At 41.2% G+C, this 21,463-nt stretch overlaps 1 pseudogene; it reads left to right on the top strand.

Annotated features, from left to right (window-relative positions):
* The first annotated feature begins 12,770 nt into the window (after positions 1-12,770).
* Positions 12,771-12,888, top strand: LOC126205732 (5S ribosomal RNA; annotated as a pseudogene).
* The last annotated feature ends 8,575 nt before the right edge of the window (positions 12,889-21,463 follow it).

Below are 21,463 nucleotides of genomic sequence, written 5' to 3'. Positions count from 1 at the left end.
ATACAATATCGAGGTGAAGCCTCACAAAACCTTCTGTCGAGCCTCATACTCCATTTCTTGGTCCAACAAGGAAATAGTAGCTAAAGAAATTAGAAAGCTGATCGAGTGGGGAATAATAGAACCGTCTTTGTCCCCTTATAGTAGTCCTTTGGTGGTGGTGGCAAAAACAGACGGACAGGTACGGTTAGTATTAGATGCAAGAGACATAAACGAAATTATTGTACCTGTCAGGACTTATCCGGAAAACTTCGATGAGCAAATTCAAAAATTCCATGGAGTGCAATGTTTGACATCTGTTGATATGAAAAGTTCATTCTGGTAAATCCTGCTCACACCCGAATCGAGGAAATATACAGCATTTATATTTGGGGGAAGGAGCTACCAATTTAGGGTACTACCTTTTGGCCTAAATGTAAGTGCAGGAGTTTTCATAACAGCCCTCGACGCGGTTTTGGGTCCGGATATGCTGCAAAGGGTAACAGTGTTTGTAGACGATCTGGTGATCGCTACTGCCACCTGGGAGGAGCACGCAGAACTACTGGGTAGAGTCTTAGAAAGGTTTAAGCAAGCGGGAGTAACAGCGAATATTGAGAAATCCAAATTTGGACGTAATCGGATTAAATTTCTGTGTCACATAATAACCCCACAAGGCATCAAACCTGACAGCAAAAAACTTGACGCAATTCGTGGGTTTCCTATTCCGAGAACTAAGAGACAACTCAAAGCATTTATAGGTCTTGCATCCTTTTCTAGACGGTTTGTTACAAACCAATTAATGAATATCGAGTCGTTATTGAGCCTGTTGCGTAAAAATGCGCACTGGGTGTGGACAGAAGAATGTCAACGCGCATTTGACGCTATCAAAAACGCCTTGGTGAATGCAAACATACCACGACACCCAGACATGACAAAAGATTTTTGCATAGTGACAGATTCGTGTTCATACGGTCTGGGCGCTTGTTTGTTTCAGTGGGACAGGAGCAACGACCCCACAACAATCAATGTAATCGGTTTTGCCAGCCGCACACTAAACAGTTGTGAGAGAGCATATGTCGCTACCGAGTTAGAGGCTCTTGCATTGGTTTGGGCGGTAAAGAAATTCAACTATTACATCCATGGCAAAGAAATCAAAGTATTCAGTGACCACCAGGCTCTGAGCTATTTAATGTCTTGCAAATTATACCATACCCGCTTGCTAAGATGGAGGTTAGCATTGCAGAAATATAAAATTAAGATTATGTACATAAAAGGACAAGATAATGTTGTAGCTGACGCCTTGTCGAGGCTCCCACTAGGGCAATCCTCAGTGTCAAAGATTTTGGAACAATCGAAGGAATATCAAATACTCTTAGTACAAGATAAGGTGTGTAAGAATATGTCTACATTGCAGGAAACTGATCCGATTTGGCGAGATGTCATTAGCAACATTAAAGAAGGTACCAATCTTAAAAGTCTTCAGAACTTCAAAATAGTAGATAATATTCTGTATTATAAAACAGGTGTGTCAAATGACCATGGTGTCGTATGTATACCGCAACAGGCTATCCCAACTGTAGTGTGGCACACGCATTTAGCATGGGGTCACATTGGGATAGGCAAAACAATAAGGATTTTATCCAGATACTGTTACTTTAAGGGAATAAGCCAGCAGACTCGCACCATTATCAGGATTTGTCCTCTGTGCCAAAAAGCTAATTTTCAAAATAAATCCACAAGGTTTGAACTGCATCCTATAGTGCCTCAGCGGCCACTTCAGTTACTATCTATAGACATAGCAGGACCCTACCCTCGAGCCAGGGGTGGATTAAAGTACATTTTAGCGGTATATGACCTTTTCTCTAAATACTTAAAGATATACTGCCTTAAATCAGCCACCGCTTGTGGAATAGTTAAATGGTTAGGGAAAGAATATCTTACACAGGTGGGTAAGCCTGAAGCGATAATATCAGATAACGCTTCCTATTTTACAGGTCATACCAGGAAGAACTATTTACATGAACAAGGTATAAAGCACACACTAATATCCCGTTTTCATCCACAAGCAAGTTTAGTAGAAAGGACATTTGGAGAGTTAAATAAATTTTTCAGGTTATACATCGCATATGAGCACACAAGATGGCCAGGTCTGATACCTAAATTTTTGGAAATTCACAACGCAACCCCGCATGCCTCTACGGGGTATCCACCAACCGAGATTATAATGAATAATAATAGAGTACTGAATGAGTGGCTGGCACAGTTGCCTAAGGTCCCAGTCATTCCTGAGCCTAAGGAAGAGAGGATAAGGAAAGCAGGGTGCAACCTTACCAGGTGCGCTCAGAAAAGGAAAGAAAAATATAATCGACATGTGACGAATAATCAAAAACTTAGTGTTGGGGACTTGGTGCTCTTACGCAATCATCCTAAGTCCTCGGCATCCTAGAAACAGAATAGCAAGTGGCAATTGGTGTACAATAGACCTTTTAGAATAGTAAGTGTGCCACATGAGTGTAGCTATCTCTTAGCAGATCCCCAATCAGGGAGAGTACGGGGACTGTATCCGCGTAAGGATGAGAAAATATTCCTACAGTAAATGACTAATAGTTCTATGTGTTATGGGTAAAAAGGTACACCATTCTTTTGGAAATGAATGAACATTAATGATACGTGATCTGTAGAGATAATGTACTAGTGTAGAAGTAATTAGTTATAAGAATATGATTGACTTTCTCTTTTGTTTATGATTATTTGTGTTATGTCTTCTTTTTAATTAGTGTTAGCTTAAACGTGCTCTAAATGTCTGCACAAATAACCTGATTAGTGCAATTATTTGTAGTGTTAAATTGTGACAGAGATCAGTCAGGAGGAACATTTTAGTAGTGATTAGTTTGTGTACAGCATGATATTCTATATGTGTGTCACACTTGAAATATTTCTTGGTACAGTCTTTTCTATTATATATATATATATATATATATATATATATATATATATATATATATATATATATATATATGTGTGTGTGTGTGTGTGTGTGTGTGTGTGTGTGTGTGTGTGTGTGTGTGTGTGTGTGTGTGTGTGTGTGTGTGTGTGTGTGTAGCTGTCAGATTGACATGTTGGAACTCAGAATAATATTAATAATATGAGACCCTGACAACTTTATTTTCAAACCAGTATTATCAAAGAGAGTAATACACCCAGTAGTGACCCGAGGGCACCATGGGAGTCAAACTTATTGCAAATTTAAGTAACGCAATGTTACGCACAAAGAAGCTTCAATTGAAGCATGTGCAGATCGAATCAGTAAAAGGAGCTAGCCTGATACAGTCCAAGTCAATTTTAGCCTACAGAGACTACACTATAGTTACATAGGACCTTGCAAGTAAAGTGAGACATAATTTCAAAGGAGTTATTGAACAATATGCCTGAAGCCGGCTGGAATACACAAATAAAATCTACTCGAACAAATATATAGATGATTTTTGGGCAAACTAATACGAAATTTTAATATTTGTTACCATGTACGCAATTATCACACACCTTGGTAAAGAGCGAACAAAGAAGTTACGAATGTGCTGTTACAAAAAATGCACAACGGACATTGTAACTGAAAAAAACATAAACAAAAGTGCAGTATTGTGTGGCAGAGACAGACAGTGACTGTTAAAACTGCAGCAATACGTCACGAGGTTGTTTTGAACAAGCAATAAGAAACTGTATCATCGCCGTGTGTGCAAGTGGACAAGGAACTAACACGGCACGAACAGTGAGCCGATAACAGACGGTGGACCAAGCTAGTGTCAAACTATAACCCTTTGTGTGTCAAGGGATGCCTGGAAAGCGCATTGACTACAGAGATACATTTTGTTCTAAGGTGAAAACTTGCGTGTGACTAATGACAAGTCATGATATGGTGAAAAAACGTGTTACTGTGAGAATGAAACATTGTGCAAACCAGAGTAGTGAAGGCCTACTGAATAATAACTGCCAATAACTGTGTGCGTTCTTTCCCACAGCAGGAAAAATGCCCTTAAGGATTGTACACTGTTTGTGAACTTGTTGCATGTTTGCTGGAGCACTGCAAGAAGATGTCACACGGGCGAGCTGATATACAACGCGCATCCAGCTACTTCAGCCATGCAGCGGCCGCAGCAGCCCGTAGCAGACCAGACAGCCGCACGCCTCTCCGCGCCGTAGCTGTCAACACCAGGGGCAGTGACCTACACGGAGCCAACGCGCCGCGCCGAGCGCCGCTCAACAATCAGTCCGCACCGCTCACCAACTACAGCACTATTGACATATTCGGCCGGCCGCGGTGGTCTCGCGGTTCAAGGCACGCAGTCCGGAACCGTGCGACTGCTGCGGTCGCAGGTTCGAATCCTGCCTCGGGCATGGCTGTGTGTGATGTCCTTAGGTTAGTTAGGTTTAAGTAGTTCTAAGTTCTAGGGGACTGATGACCACAGCAGTTGAGCCCCATAGTGCTCAGAGCCATTTGAACCATTTTTTTGACATATTCCAAAATATTTACGCAAACTGCATAACATGCAAATGAACTCGAGTTTTGGCAAACATTGAACACTTATTATGTATACCCGTAAATTGACGAGAGAAAATGAACACTAACAAGTGTAGGAGATGGATTTGTAACATGTAGGTAGTGAGAACATTATGAAAAGTGACGTTGTACTAAATGATTTAAAAAAACTAAGTGATATATCCTAGGACAAGTGACCTTGCAGTATATCGCAAAAATGATAATTACGAGTTGTTAACACACACAACAAACTCTTGTTGAACTGTATGTGACTGTGATATTATGTAACCGTTGATGACAAACTGCTAAATCATTTCAAAAGAATGACTGTTAAAGAGACAAGATTAATCATGAACCAACTGGGATGGCTGGGCTCCAGCACAGTTTTGCCCAGGTTTCCTGTCTGCCTTCGCCCAAATGGGGGAGCCATGAACATATATAACCCTGGGACTAATTAAAAGAGCCATTCCATAAAAAAAACAGAATTGTAAAGAACGTTACTGGCACCATTGTGTCAAAGTATAGAAACTCTTTCCAAATGCTGCCAGGGGGCAATGTCACGTTCCCTGGCAGCACACACACTATTAATAAAATGAAATGACATTTAATTGTACTATGTACGCCACTATGAAGCAATTCGTATGTACTGTAACTGTTTAACAAAAAATATTATTTAATTTTGTATAAAGGACATTCGTTATTATTGCAATATTTTCTGTAATAATATTCTCGATGTATTTATGATTGTAATATTTCTATACTCATAATGTAATTACGAAATATGTTAATATCTCCGATAAAAAAAATGTAAAATACAGCCACAGAGGAAAATAATGTTGTAAGATTACAAAGAGACATTCACAATCAGCAATAGTATAAATAGGAATACATAATGTGCATTCTTTGTCGTCTTACTTGAGAGCTGAGAGAGAGAGGAACCTGTGACGTAGCATTTTATGAATGAGTAGACTTCTTTTGTCTGTATGTATCTTTAGCCTCCATTAGAGGAGAAATTACAAAGTAATGTAAGTTTAATAATTGTGGTGCTCTAAATACATTATAATTTATCAAAACTGTGTATTACTAATGTAAATTAGCTTGCCCATGTCATCTATAATATTTCTTTAAAGAATTTTCAGCATTTTTAGCGATTATTGTTGGTGTTGCTGGGCTGTGCCCCGACCGAACGATTTGCAGCGGCGGCACATTTAAAAAATTGTTCCGATAAACATTTAACCAAACCCGTAAATAGGGAACAGATAGAATTAGCAGTGAATCACGAGATATTTTTCTTTTACAGCGATCCTGAGGCTGACGGAATTTATTACTGGTTTTACATTTGTGCATTCATAGGCGGATAATTAACGTTGAAGTTGTTAATCTGTTGGTTCTTTCAATTTCTAAAGCAAATAACTTAAACGTATAGTGAAGTGTGTTTTGTCAATGATAATTAAACGTTCAGGTCGGCTTGGCAAAATTTAACCATTTTATGTTAACAGAGACAGTCTTGTGTTCCATAGCAAACGCCAGGAAAGAATTCAGTAACTATTTAAAAAACCACTGCATTTAGAAAATGTGTGCCAAGGCCGAAATACGTATAAAAATTTAATTTATACAATTTTCAACTAAATGTTCTTAATCAGTTAATATGAATTTATCAGCATGAGAGGGTTGCTAAGGTTCACGTAATTTTAAATGTGCTTAATTCTGTCTAAATGAATTTTTATTACCACACGTAAATAAGGGGTTCTACAACAAAGTTCGTACTGAAAGAGCAAATAACAAAAATCTTTAAAGCAACATTTTTTCCCAATTTTCATCCATTTTCATTCATTTTCATTTTTACATAATAAATAAATAAATATTTTTTTATTTCATTAAAACAGACAATTGTTTCCGACAATGGCCCACAATTCATGTCCGCAGAATTTCAGTCATTCTGCATGGCCAAGAGTATTCAACATCTGACGTCCACGCCGTTTTCGCCACAGTCAAACGGTGCCGCTGAACGATTGGTCAGGACTTTCAAGTCACAGACGTTTAAATTGAAAGAGTCGCATTCTCGGGAGGACGCGTTATTGCTCTTTTTTGTTCTCGTATCGCTCTCAGCCCCGAGATGGTCGCTCGCTGGCTGAGTTGCTCCACAGTCGTCCTCATCGAACCTTGATATCTTTGAAACATACGCCGCATTAGGTTCCTGTGCAGCGGCAGACACCTGCTTTTGCCCCAGGCGACGTTATCTACTACCGCCACTATCGAGGTTCACGGCGTTGGCTCGAAGGGCGCATTCTTCGCTCCCTCGGCCGCGCGCTGTATCTGGTTTTGCGGGCCTCTGGTGAGGTGCGCCGGCATCTCAATCAGTTGATTCTCTGTCGTCGCACGGGATCTGCCGCTCCCCGTCTGCTTTCAGCGACGGTGCCGTCCGGTCAGCGCCCCGGGGACCCACCTACTGGCTCGCCTCAGCCCCAGGTTTTACCGAGGCTGCCTTCCATTTTGCCCCATGGCGACCCGCCGCCGCCACCGCCTGCTCTCCCGCCGGCGACGCCCGCAGTGGACGCTTCGCTGCAGCCGCCAAGCGCCTCCCTGGGTCACGCGCCGCCGATCGCTCCCAGTGACCAGTGTAGTGTCGGCAGACTTGCCAACACTACGCACACTAATTGAAAGAGGCGGCCAAGATGCACGCGCTAACTCACGAAGGATGGAGTGAGGTCTGAAACAGGAGACTTAATGAATGTGATAAAGAAAATACGTATCTTTGGAATATACTTAACTTTTAATACATCCTTGTATACATCGTTCTTGATGAGACATCTGGAGATTGTGGCGATACAAGTGACTCTTTATATACAAGCTATTAAAGGCTAAGTCGTAGCCATTAACTTAGCTGAAGGCTATTCTAACTGTCTCTCGGCAAATGAGAGAAATGGCTTCGTCCGTATAGTCGCTAGCAACGTCGTCGTACAACTGGGGCGAGTTCTCGTACGTCTCTCGAGACCTGCCGTGTGGTGGCGCTCGGTCTGCGATCACACAGTGGCGACACGCGGGTCCGACATGTACTAATGGACCGCGGCCGATTTAAGCTACCACCTAGCAAGTGTGGTGTCTGGCAGTGACACCACAACCAGTTGTCCTCCAACATGGAACTCTTGCCCGCTCCGGACCATATGTCGTCTTCGCCCGTCGGGTGCCCCGGCCCGATGGAGGTCGACCCTTCGGCCCCTCCTGTCTCTCTACGGGCGCATACACTGAATGCTGGCGTGCACCCTGGAGTTGGTTATCAGGCGTTTCCTAGCTCCCCGCGGTCCGAATGGCCGGGTGCGGGTGGCACAGCCTCGCCTGTTGTTAGGCTCCCCACCTCGTCGCAGTCGTCAACATGAGGTCCTCCCCACGGCGGACGGAGGCCTTATACCGCAACCGTACGCCGATTTGCTGGGGAGGAATGTGGTGTCACCGCTAGACACCACACTTGCTAGGTGGTAGCCTTTAAATCGGCCGCGGTCCGTTAGTATACGTCGGACATGAGTGTCGCCGCTATCCGTGATTGCTGAGCGATCGCCGCCACACGGCAGGTCTAGTCTAGAGAGACTCCCTAGACTCGCCCCATTTGTACAGCCGGCTTTGCTAGCAATGGTTCACTGTCTACATACGCTCTCATTTGCAGAGACGACAGTTTAGCATAGCCTTCAGGTACGTCATCTGCTACGACCTAGCAATGCGCCATATTCAATTACTATAAATACTGTCTTCAGGAATGTATTCTAAACAGATAATATTGTGAACCATGTAGCGTCAAGAGAGACTTTCATCATTAATGGATTAAAGTTAAGTATCCAACTAATTACGTCCGCTTTCTGAATTCTAATTCCTTGTCATGTTCCAGACCTCTCGTCACTATAGTCCTTTCCTCCTCACGCCAGCCTGCGTGAGCTAAACCGCATGCATTTCGGCCGCCTCTAGTAACACGGTGTTGGCTCTTCTGCCATCACAACATAATTGCTTTAAAATATTAAAGTGTCAGTGATACCACCATACTTAATAAAATCTTACAATTTGTATCAGTTAAACAACAGGTGAGTACTTAAGAAACAAAAACCATAAAAATATAATAACAAAGTTTAAAGGATTTAAATAAAAACTTCTTAATTAAAAAAACGACGTAAGAAACTCTCTCAAAAGGTGCTTTCAACTAAGTTTTGCAAATGTATATAAACTGCTTTACGTAACACTTGATTTGGTGAGCCATTTGGAGACTCGTCATCCCTCAGTTGTCACAGGACTGGCCGTCTTTCCACACCATCAGATCCGTCTTGTCTTCTGCAAGTTGTGGCCCTCTTGCCTTGTCTAAGCTAGAACACACTAAAGCGTGTGATAATGGGCGGTTCTATACCAACTGCCCAGAAGTAGTTTAATAAATACACCTGAGAAAGGAATGCAAGTCCCGTGCGAAATACCACAGTCCCTTTGTGAAACCACAATCGATATGGAAGCGCCAAGCTACCAGGAGCTCAAAAGGCAGCGGGCAGAAACCAAGGCCCACAACCCCCACGCAATCCTTTCGAACCAAAACACAAGAGGGACGTTACGAAGATACGGAGACGCACTACAACTCAAGAGGTGGTCAGCAGACGCGAAGGTTAAACAAAACAGCCGCCAAAGGGAGGTCAACTGTGGAGAAGACCGAAATTTGCATAGTTGAAGGTTGGGGTTTGAGGACACACACCCATTACCTCGAAGATGTCAGGAAATATCTATAACACATGGCGGCTTGCTGATGAACTGAATAAATATTAAAGAACTGCCACCAAGGCGACCCTATCCAGCCTCATTCTTTCGTGTCTTCGTTGATCCATTATGGATCGTGGGACGACGACTGGCATGAACTTCTTGATGCAATAATTTACCAACAGCCGTATGATATGTAGAAATTCATTTTATTTTATGAACTTCTATGTGCTACCAATTTCGGCATTACATTGATGCCATCTTCAGGCCCCACTCGTCATAATCGTAAAATCGTCAGGCGACACAGTGTCGCCTGGCCACCAAGAGCTGTTGCAGGACGGTTGATTAACGGATCCAATTATATGGCTGCTGACGTGTATAGCGATTTTACGAGTATGACGAGTGTGGCCTGAAGATGGCATCAATGTAATGCCGTAACTGGTAGCACATAGAAGTTCATAAAATAAAATTAACTTCTACAAATCATACGGCTGTTGGTAAATTATTGCATCAAGAAGAACATTCTTTCGTGAGTTTACGTAAGCAAGCAGCTAAGCGAACAGTCAGAGTTTTGTTACTAGGATTAAAATTCGTGTCCAGGATGAAAGCACTATAATCACTCCACTACATAACTGACGTTAAAGAGGGTCACTAAGTAGTGGGCAAACGACCAGACACGAACAACCGTCGCCCTCCCGTTCCGAAACCCGATGGGGGGTCTCCTCCTGTCCGTTCTGGTGGTCGCGCCGTAACTCACACTGCCACTTCCATCCAGCTAGAGCCGCTCCACAAGGCAGCCTTGCATCAATCACTCCGTCCGCCGTTGCGCCCTCTCGCGGCAGCCCTCGTTGAAACCGAGCTGCCACTGCGAAGCCAGCGCCTCCACCAGAAGAAGGACGTCTCAGAAGCGGACAAACAAAAGACAGACAGATCCCGGGAAATCGACGGAAGCTGAGCCGCACTGCTCGTTTGTGTCATTTGTAAGTTCTTGGTTGGTATGGCTCTAGGCAGAGGCCTGTCTGCTACAGCTGGCTCGCTAATTCGCTTGCCCGTTCATTACCGTATGTTCGTCTGCAGTGATGGTGATAACACAACGTCAAATGCGTTTTGCCTTCTCCGATTCGACAGGTACAATTCCGTTGCAAATGCGGCTTGTGGCTTTTGGCCAGAGGGCGGACGTATAGCGATGAACTGGCCACAAGTGGCACACCTACCTCGCGGGGCACCATTATTCTGATCGCGTGGCCCCTCCCGCCAGAGGTTCGTGTCCTCCCTCGGGCATGGGTGTGTGTGTTGTTCTTAGCATAAGTTAGTTTAAGTAGTGTGTAAGTCTAGGGACCGACGACCTCAGCAGTTTGGTCCCTTAGGAATTCGCAAACATATGAACATTTTGGTTATCTGATCTCAGAGTTAGAGTTGTAAATCCATCGTGGGCTACGGTGGACTGTCATAAGTAAGCGTAGATTACGGTCAATTTCCTAGTAGCCTTGGCTCAGTTAAGGTCGTATCCGAATTGTAAGTACTATAGATGTGTTGCATACCCATAAGGCGTTACCTCGTTCCCATCGCTTTGTTAACATAAGCAGTGAGTGTCTTACTAGATTCCCAGAAGGAGTAAGCCGTCTAGAAACTGGTTAATGATATATAAAGGGCGGCATAACCTGCGGAACATTTTTGTTTAACATAGTTACCCATTTGTCTGTTACTTAAACGAATCAGTATTAATAGCAAAATTTTGATTGCCATTGCTTAAATCAGGTTTCATCCGAAAATTGTGGATTTGTTACGTGAAGCAGAGAGATGTTGTAGAAAAAATTTAAAAAAAAATAGATTTATCATGTATCACCAGAAAAGCAATGACCTAAAAAAATAAAACTACGAAAAGAAATACAAAACGAAGACCTAACAAACATCGCTGTAATGTTCTGTCGAGTTTATATAAAACATGTTTCCGTTATTCATAAAGAACTTAGTCACTCAGCAATAATAACATGAAACTCTTGCCTTATATCATGATGAAGAACGCTCTATTGAGTAGAAAATAATGACAATAATCATATAGATTTTTTTATGTTTATGCATGTAAACTGTACTTACATCAGAAGTAACTGGAAATGAAACAAATGAGCCCTCTGTCACACTTTTTTTTAAAATCTTATTGAACAGGTTTCAACACTTATAAGAGGGCCTTCATCAGAATTTAGATACACAAAATGGTTTATAACACAATTACAAATTTATGGAAGAAAATTGTTTTAATATATAAGAAAAATTGTAAGTAATTGCTAACAATACTAGACAGAGACAGTACTCACATGTCAAGTATAACATAAATAACAAGCCAGAATGGCTTCAGTCACCAAAATATATTATATACTCAAAAATATTATTATAATTTTCGCCTGCCTCCATCTGAATATTAAGCACCCAAGTTGTACCTGCGGCTACCAGATGGCACTCTCCCTGCGATGTCATGTTCATTTGCAGCACTTTTTAACGTGGGCGCCTCAGTCCGTTACAACCTGTGGCTGTACAGGTATGAGCAGCCCTTACAGGCTCGACTTCACACATTCTTCCTGAATTTCTGTGACTAAAGCCCTTCGGGCTTGCTATTTATGTTATACTTGACATGTGAGTACTGTCTCTGTCTGTTATTGTTAGTGACTACTTACACTTTTTTTTATACATTAGAAATTTTTGCTCCATAAATATTTAATTATGTTGTAAACCACTTTTTATGTATAAATTCTGGTGAAGGCACTCTAAGAAGTGTTGAAACCTTGTCAATAACACTAAAAAAATTGTGGTCACGTACACAATTGTTTCATTTGCAATTTATAGATGGTCACTGAACGATGCAGCCGTGTTTAAAAGTAAATCGTTTGGTTACACAAAAGCACAGAAGGTACACGATCCACAATTTTTTATTCGCTATTAAACGAAATTTACATTTTTGAAGGCTTAAAAATACATAAAGAACTAACACTGAACGATGTGCGGTTCTAGTTATCTGCAGAAGGAACGAAGAAAAACGAAGGGAAATCATCGGCCCCCAGTTTCTCACTCTTTCATTTACGTTTCTTTCTCTACCAATGCTACTAGTACTACCGGTAATCCTATAATTTTTCTGCATCATTTGTGACTGTATCAAAAATACCGAATAGTAGTTTAGCTAGAACGTAAGTCTACGCAGAGTATAAGATTTTTTTCGTGGTGGTTTATGTGTAATTCTATCTGCGTCCCTACGGACAGCACTCCGTTAAACGTGGCCAACAAACGCTTCGGTGACCGCATCTTTGAATCCCGCTGCGGAGTGTGTGATTAATGGATACAGCTAAGCAAGCGACAAAGACTCTTGCAGACATCTCAGACAAAAATGTGATGAGGAGTTCGGCAGGATAGAGTTAAATGACGTCAGACTTTCGATCTCAAGCACGTTTCACAGACAGTCGAAATGTATCCATAAGAGGAAGTACAGGCTGGGAGAAATAAAACTGCCATCGAAAAATTTTCAAGCACCTTAACACAGAAAAACGGTAACGGCCTTGCCGCAGTGGTAACACCGGTTCCCGTCAGATCACCGAAATCAAGCGCTGTCGGGCTGGGCTAGCACTTGGATGGGTGACCATCCGGTCTGCCGAGAGCTGTTGTCATGCGCGGTACACTCAGCCCTTGTGAGACAAACTGACGAGCTACTTGACTGAGAAGTAGCGGCTCCGGTCTCGGAAACTGACATACGGTTGGGAGAGCGGTGTGCTGACGACATGCCCCTCCACATCCGTATCCAGTGACGCTTATGAGCTGAGGATGACACGGCAGCCGGTCGGTATCGGTGTGCCTTCATGGCCTCTTTCAGAGGAGTTTAATTTTAACTTAGAAAACCCAAATAACGTCATCTACAACCGTGTTGCCTATTTGACAGTTTTACCTAGCCCAGCCTTTATACAGTAGTAGAACTTCCGCTATCGTGTAAGTTCGAGTATAGGTGCAGCACAGTGTCAAATTCAGATATTTTGTTGACAGAATACGACACTGATGCTGAATTTTACTTTAGTGACATAAGCAATCGCTGATAGCAAGGGAATGGAAACCAAAATTAAAATAAAAACAAAATTTTTGGAAATTAATACGTTCTCCACACTTATTTATAGCCCATTTTCTTTTATTACCTATTAATAATTTATGAGCTTTTAACAATTTATGACGACCAAAAACTATATTATGTTTCTACACATGTAACGTTCATGTCTTAAGGTAAACTGGACGTAGTTAAAAGAGAAATGGAAAGGCTTAAAATCGAAATATTGGGAATAAGTTAAATGAAGTGGACTGGCGTGGGGGAATTTGCTTTGGATGGCCATTCGGTGTACTATTCTGGGCAAGAGAACTACAGAAGTATTTGACTAGCCTTAACCGTTAGTGACAGAGTAGGAAAAGTTGTAATGGGATCCAACTATAAAAATAATAGAACTATTTCCATCACATTTCAATGTCACCTCTTAATATCAGTCATTAAATTTTATACGCCAATCACCGACGTAGAAAAGGAAGTTATTGACCAGTTCTAAGAAGATTTACAAATATTACTGCTGTCGACAGCAAAAGAGGATGTCTCCTTCAAAGTTGTACATTGGAGCACGAAAGTGGGAAATAGAATTGTAGGCAAAATATGGTCTTTGTACAACAAATGATGCAAGAAAGAGATTCCTAGAATTTCGCCAAGACAATTCGCTGGTCATTACTAACACACTGTTCCACCTACCCAAACGACGCCTGTATTCTTGGGCTTCGCCAGACGGCCAACATCGGAATCAAGTAGATAACATTCTTAATAATTAGAGGTGGAAGAGTGCCGTTCAGTCAGCTAAAACAAGACCTGGAGCTGCTTGCGGATGAGGTCTCGAGGTCTTAACTGCAAAATTCCGGCTGAAACTGAGGAAAATAACAAAAGCTTAAGACCCTTTAATTACACAGAAGAAGTTCGCAACAGATTTAATGCATTAGAGTAAGAAGAAAAAACCCACAATAACTGTGGACGGAAGTAGAAATCACTATAAAGGAGGCAACAGAAAAACACATCCACAAGAAAAAGAATAACGAGAAGGCAAGATGGCTATCGGCTGAGGCACTGCAGGTTGCAGAAAAACAAAAGAAAGCAAAAATAAAAGGTGACACATAAGCAATGTTTAAATTATATACAGTGTTTCAGAAATCAGATATAAGAGATAAAAATATCTCATTAAACGAACAATGCAAAGAAACTGAAGATAATAACAGAATGGGGAAGACAAGGGATCTTTACTAGAAAATCAGCGACATCAGAAGAAAATCCCAAGCGAAAATTGGAATGGTAAAGACAGAAGAGGGAAATATCTAACAGAAGCAGGGGGTGTTTCTGAACGATGGTCGGAATATGTAAGAGATCTGCATAAGGAAGAGCTTCATACTGCCAATGCTGATGACGATGAAGTTAATACTGTTTTACAACTAGAACCCGATATTTTGAAGAGTAAAGTCAAACGAGCCCTCGAAAATGAGACCGAAAACAGAACTAGAGGATATGATGGCATTCCATCAGAATTCTTCAAAATCATTGGGAAGAATTCAGTGAAAGTGCTTCATTCAATATGTTAGAAAATATGGAGCACGCAACAGTAGCCAGAAGACTAGAAATGATCAGTATTCATCCCATTCCCAAAGAAGGTAATTTATAAAGAATGCACAGATCATCACACAATCACACTTGTTTCACATGCTAGCAAAGTAATGCTGAAAATCTTACAAAACAGACCTCACTAATATCTAGAGCAAAACTACCGGAAGAACAAGCTGGACTTCGTAAACGAAGAGGAAGTAGAGCAGAAACTGGATCAATTGCATTATACAAAAGGTAAGGGAATTGCCGAAAGACGTGTACCTTTGCTTTACCTATTATTCGAGAGCCTTTGACTGTGTCGATCGCAATAATGAAAAGTATTCAATATTACTGAGTAACAGATCACTTCATTTATCTCACACCGAATTTATACTCTGACCAAGAAGCCACCGTGAGAACTGTGAATGGAACAACTAAACGGATCAAGAGTCAGAAAGGGGTGCCTCAGTGTTGCATATTATCTCTCTAGTTATTCAACCTATATGCAGAACGCGTTACGAGGAATGCCGGGCTACATGAAGACGAAAGTGGAATTAAAGTAGTTGTGATAAATATAAACAATCTTAGATACGGATATGTTACTATACTTTTGGCAGGAAGTGATGAAGAGTTAAAGACACTCTTGCTGAAGGCGAAAGAGGAAAGTGAAAAAGCTGGTATTAGGCTGAACGTTAAGGAAACGAATATTATGGCAACTGCACCTACCATTTCATGGCATACAAGAGGAGGAACAATGGAGTTAGTGTTTACGTTCAGTTATGTCGGTTCCCAGATTTCTGCTGATGGTGACTGCAGTAACGAAATCAGGAGACACTTGCTACTTGGTTGAAAGTGTCAAACCCTGACAAGGTTTTCTGGAGCAGAGACGGAACTTTAGCAACATTAACCGCATTTTAAGGGCTTTGATCTTTCCAGTTGTGATGTATAGATACGACACCTGGACTAGCAGAAAGGCGGAACGGCGAAGAAGAGATCTCCTTGAGTTGTGGTGTTGGAGGAGACTTCTTACAGTCCCTTGGACGACAAAGAGAGCAAATAAGTCAGTATTAGAGAAAATAAAACCAGAGTGCTCCCCAGAATTTATGACACTAAAACAAATGCTGACCTATTTTGGTGACATTATGAGAAGACATGTTTCACTGGCGAAAACACTAATGCTGGGGAAGAACGAAGAGTACGTCAGAGGATGAGATGGTTCGATCGCATTACAGAAGTAATGTGTTACAAACTGGAAAGCCAGGGGAGAAAGTGTAGGACAGAAGAAATTGGGGTAGTGTTGTTCATGGGGTACGGTAAGTCAGAACTGACTGAACGCATAGAGAGAGAAAGGGAGAGAGAGAGAGAGCGAGAGAGATGTGCGTGAGAGAAAGAGAGTTCGTGCTCCTGGAGCAGTAAGTTGCACGTGGTGGATCGGTTTGCCTTATTTGTGTTCACCAGTTTGCTGCAAATGTTTTTCAATGGTCGACCAAGGCTAGTTAACACACTGTTCCGCGATTGTCTAATACCGATTTGCTTCCACTTCCGCCCATAACTTGCCATTATCTAAAGTTGTTGGTCTTCCTGATCGAAACGAGTCTTCAAGATCAAAACTACGAAATGTGAACTTAGAGCACCACCTCTGTCATTTAGGAAAGCCTAAACAGCGCAGATATTTTTGGCAACAAGCGTTCCATTACTACTTCTGCGGAACTTCAAATGCATACGATGCTGGATATGTATCTCTTCTGGTACTCAGCTTTCCATGTCACCATAAATTACAATAAGTAAATGGATAAATAAATAAGTAAAATAAAAATTAAAAATGGAAATATTTACTCTATCCTTAAAATGTCTTTGACGAGACTTCGAAGTACGCTGTGGGCTGAGAAATGATAACGCTGAAGTGGTACAACAGAATAGTCGTTTTACTGTTTCCACTTGCACGTTCAATATGGGCCATAGTGATAGGTTTGAGGATTGTTAGTTACCATTGCAAAAATGTTCTCTCAACAGTTATTTTTCTTTATCGTTGACGTATATTGTTTTTCACACTTCCAGTCTCTTCAGTCTATTTTACAATTGAAAGAGTGGTCGTGAAGGCTTAGCAGCTTCAGGATACCTTACCATATACATCCGCAACTCTCTCCTAACTGTTTGGCGCCATTCGGCGTAAATGTAATGCGCAAATGCCGCATTCAGTGTGAAAATTTGACTAGGATGAAGAGCAACTTGTCTGATCACTACAACAGCAGGCCATAGACAGACGGGCTTCAAGAGCGCAGGCAATAACAGGAATCATACCTGAGTTTTGTGTTTGTAAACCAGTGCAGAGGTTTGTGGGAGTTCTCTTCCTTACGAAGACGCCCTGGTTTGCCACAATATTTTCTTGTTTCACTTATGTCAACACATGCCCTATCATTAGCCTGGAACAGGCCACAAGGGCATGTACCTAGTTAGAGGGCACAGCCAGGACCCAGAAAAAGAGCTGGGGAAAACCACTGATCATTATTTGTATTCTGTACCTCCCACAAAAATTTATTAACCAACAAGAAATTCGTTTTCAAAACAGTAAAGAGGTAAAACCATCAATGTTTCTTTTCTATTCAAAAAAGAAAAACGATATTAAAGATCAGTTTTAAGAAAAATTGTTAAACTGCCAAGACCAGAAGTTAAACAATTTAAACATGCATCGCAATTTTGAAATGATTACAAATGATCACACACGTTAAAAATGAATAAACTACAATTGACCAACCCGACGTCAGACTGGGCCAAAGCCCGCTTCAGCACAACAGGTCGCAGGGGTGGGCATCGTGCCCTAGCCACCGCCGACAACAAAGCAAGCGAGAATACGCCGACCGCTACAATGTGTACACCAAACACTCTCTCAAACATAACTAAAACCTTTGGCCCATCTCTGAAACATATCACACTCAGAACGGGTATAAACACGGGAATAACCAAGAATCATTAGTTATTTATACTTTAAATGTGAAGCAAAGATCACCACAATTTTGACAAATGCAAAAGCCTCTTTCGAAACTAACACCCACAACTCAAAATGTACCTTGCCCGTTCTTGCGTGAATGGCTCTTTATTAGGTTAATGGTCACATCAGGGATTTCTAAGTATTTCATTTGACCTTATGGAATTACTCCATGTGTACGTTTCTGTATGGTTTAATAGATGTAAACGCCGTTTGACTATCATAACAAAATATTTAACTTATCGCGCTGAACAGTAGTTGTGCTATGCAAGGCGGAAAATACTACTGACTATAAGAACCAAGTCGATACCATTGATCTGAATTTTACTTAAAATCGGGCATCCAAAATGCAAAATAAAACAAAACAGTACTTTAAACAGATGATGGAGTTGAGTACAGACAGTCGGGCCCTTCAAAAAATCACCACTTAAGGCAGCACATCTAAACTTGAAAACCAAGCAGAAAGCAAGCGTCAGGTAGCTTCAGATAAACTGTAGACAACAGAGGCAAATTTTGGCGAGAACTTTACAAATCACGCTTAACCATATACAAAAGTAAGCAAGACGTGGCTCGACCGGAAAACCAAGAAGGCGTTGACACGGTGCCCGGCAAAATACCACGATGAAGGCGTTCCGAGAGAATGGGGCAGCCCGGGGCACGATCCGCAGGCTTCGCCGAACCACGCAGACTTTTCCAGGAGGAACTCCGAAACCACGCGAACTAGCACAGCCACGACACGGGTAGCTCCGCCAAGAGTGTTGCGTCAACAACTGTACCGTCCTGTGGGGCAAACGCCGGATCACGACGCTCGCACCGGAAAATCCCTTCCGCCAGCAATACTGGCCACTTGCTCCCAAAGAAAAACGTACGCTTGGCCGTAAACCACCGCCAGCCGCCGCCTGCTTCGGCCACCTCTCTCCAGCTCTCTTCACTCCTTTGTTCCTACCACAGATAGAGGCCAAAAACCCTCGAACCGCGAAGAAAGTGGTCAGTTCTCAGGGCCCGAGCTATCAATCTCGCAGCACGGCTCCTGGTCCTCTTAGTAGTGTCGTTGACACATATCGATATATCGATACCTTTTCGTCTATACATCGATATCGAAATACCAGTATCGGTGTCGATAATTTTATTTCAAATTATATTTATTTTGCAATTTTCGGTAAATATTCCAAATTTTTCTTTTTAAATTATACTAGATCATAATTTTACGTTAATTTTGTGAAGGAATCTTACTACATTTTTGAGCTTTTATCAAGTCCAGACTTTCGGGAGTGATGGTGTGCATGGAATAACGAGATTTCCGACGTGATGGAGTAGTACACCCATTGAGTAAAAAAAAAAAAAAAGTAACGTAACTAGTGTACTACCTCTTCACATCTGCGTTCTTCAAAACGAGTTGCCGAAAATAATGAACAAAAACCTAAACGACAAAACTGCAGTGGGCGGAGACGTGTGGGGGAAATGCTGACGTAATCGGCACTCGGTGCTACCAACGGAAACTGCAGACGCAATTTTGACGCTACAGTCGGTAGGTCGCTGGTGCTTGCAAAAATGTAAAAACAGGGTCGACATGCAATGTTCCGTACCAATCCGACATGTGACGAAACCGAGGGACAGACACACTGAACACTTGTTATTGTGCCACTTACTGCAGTTACCGTAGTTAACAAAGTGGTTACAGCAAAGCGTGATCGCGCACAGTTTTCCTTTCAATTCTCGCTTTAAGGGGGATAATCAAGCTGTAATCCCAAGAATTTAACACTGTCCACTTCTTCTATCTTCTTGCCATCGTATGTTAGACATATACTCGTGGGACAACCCTTACCAGTTCTGAACTGCATGTATTGTGTTTTTTCAAAGTTTAGTGACAAAGAATTGGCTAGGAACCAGTGATTAATGTCCACAAATATTTTATTAGCTGATATTTCTAAGACTACGCTTGATTTGGTATTTATTGCTATGTTTGTATCATCGACAAACAAAACGAACTTGGCATCTGGTAATGTTACTGATGAAAGGTCATTGATATACACAAGAAAAAGTAAGGGCCCCAAAATGGAACCTTGTGGGATCCCACATGTAATTAGTTCCCTGTTGGATGATGCCTGATAGTTTGATACATGTCTCTTTCCTAATAAGACCCTTTGTTTCCTGCCAGAGATATAAGATTTGAACCATTTTGCATCATTTCCTGTTACACTATAATATTCTAATTTACTTAAAAGGATATTGTGATTTACACAGTCAAATGCCTTTGACAGATCACAAAATATACCAGTTGGGTTCAATTTTTTTGTCTAATAAATTAAGCACATTTTCACTGCAAGTGTAGATGGCCTTCTCAATATCAAAACCTTCTAGAAATCCTAACTGTGACTTTGACAGTACGTTATTTGAGATAAGATGGCTATAAAGCCGACTGTAAATTACTTTTTTGAAAATTTTTGAGAATTCTGGCAACAGTGAAATTGGACGCAAATTTGATGTTATTCCTTTATCTCCCTTCTTAAACAGTGGCTTAACTTCAGCATATTTCAGCCATTCAGGAAATATTCCACTGATAAATGACTGGTCACACACATAGCTTAATATGTTACTTAGCTCTGAATCACATTCTTTAATTAACTTTGTTGATATTTCATCATACCCACTAGATGTTTTTGATTTTAAAGATTTTATGATGGACGTTATTTCTGTTGGGGTAGTGAGGGTCAAATTCATATTATGGAAGTTGCTTGAAATTTCTGGTCTGAGGTATTCCATAGCAGCATCTACCGAACCTGACAACCCCAAATTTTCGGTGACAGTTATAAAATATTTATTAAAAAATTCTGCAACACTATACACATCTGTCACCAATGTATCATTTACTCTTAAAGCTATTTGTTCCTCTTCATGTCTGGCTCTACCGGTCTCCTCCTTCACTATATCCCATGTTGTCTTTATTTTGTTATCTGATATCACTATCTTTTCCTTGTTATATATTTGCTTTGACATCCGTATTACAGTCTTTAATTTTTTGCAGTATTTCTTGTAATGTGCTATAGCATCAATATCGGAACTTTTTCGGATTGACAGATACAGTTTTCTTTTTGTTTTACTAGGTACCCCTATTCCTCGAGTAATCCATGGCTTTTTTCTGGACTTTGATCTAACCTTGGTAAGTTTTGGTGGAGAAAAGTGTTCGAATAAGGTAAGCACTTTATTAGCAAAAGTGTTATATTTTTCATTCATGCCATGATCACTGTAAACATCAGTTCAGTGAATGTCTCTGACCAGTGTCCTAAAATAATCAATTTTTGGCTTATTGATTACCCTTTTGAGCTCATATTTAACAGATTTTATATCCTGTTCAGTATTAACATTTAAAAGAAGGAACTCCATGTCATGGTCTGAGAGGCCATTGACTATTGGTTTTGTAATATAATTTTGTTCATTGGACTTTTCTATAAAGATATTATCAGTGGCTGTTTGTGAGCAAGTGGCTACCCTAGTAGGGAACATTACACTGGGAATTAAGTTGAATGATAGTGTTACTAACTCAAATAAGTTCTTATTGGTTATTGGGAGAGTCTTTAAGGAAATCTACATTGAAATCACCAGCAAC

This window comes from Schistocerca nitens, chromosome 1 (genome assembly GCF_023898315.1).
Source record: "Schistocerca nitens isolate TAMUIC-IGC-003100 chromosome 1, iqSchNite1.1, whole genome shotgun sequence".
NCBI lineage: Eukaryota > Metazoa > Arthropoda > Insecta > Orthoptera > Acrididae > Schistocerca > Schistocerca nitens.
The sequence above is the reverse complement of the archived record's forward strand: the minus strand, read 5'-3'. Positions and strand labels throughout refer to the sequence as shown.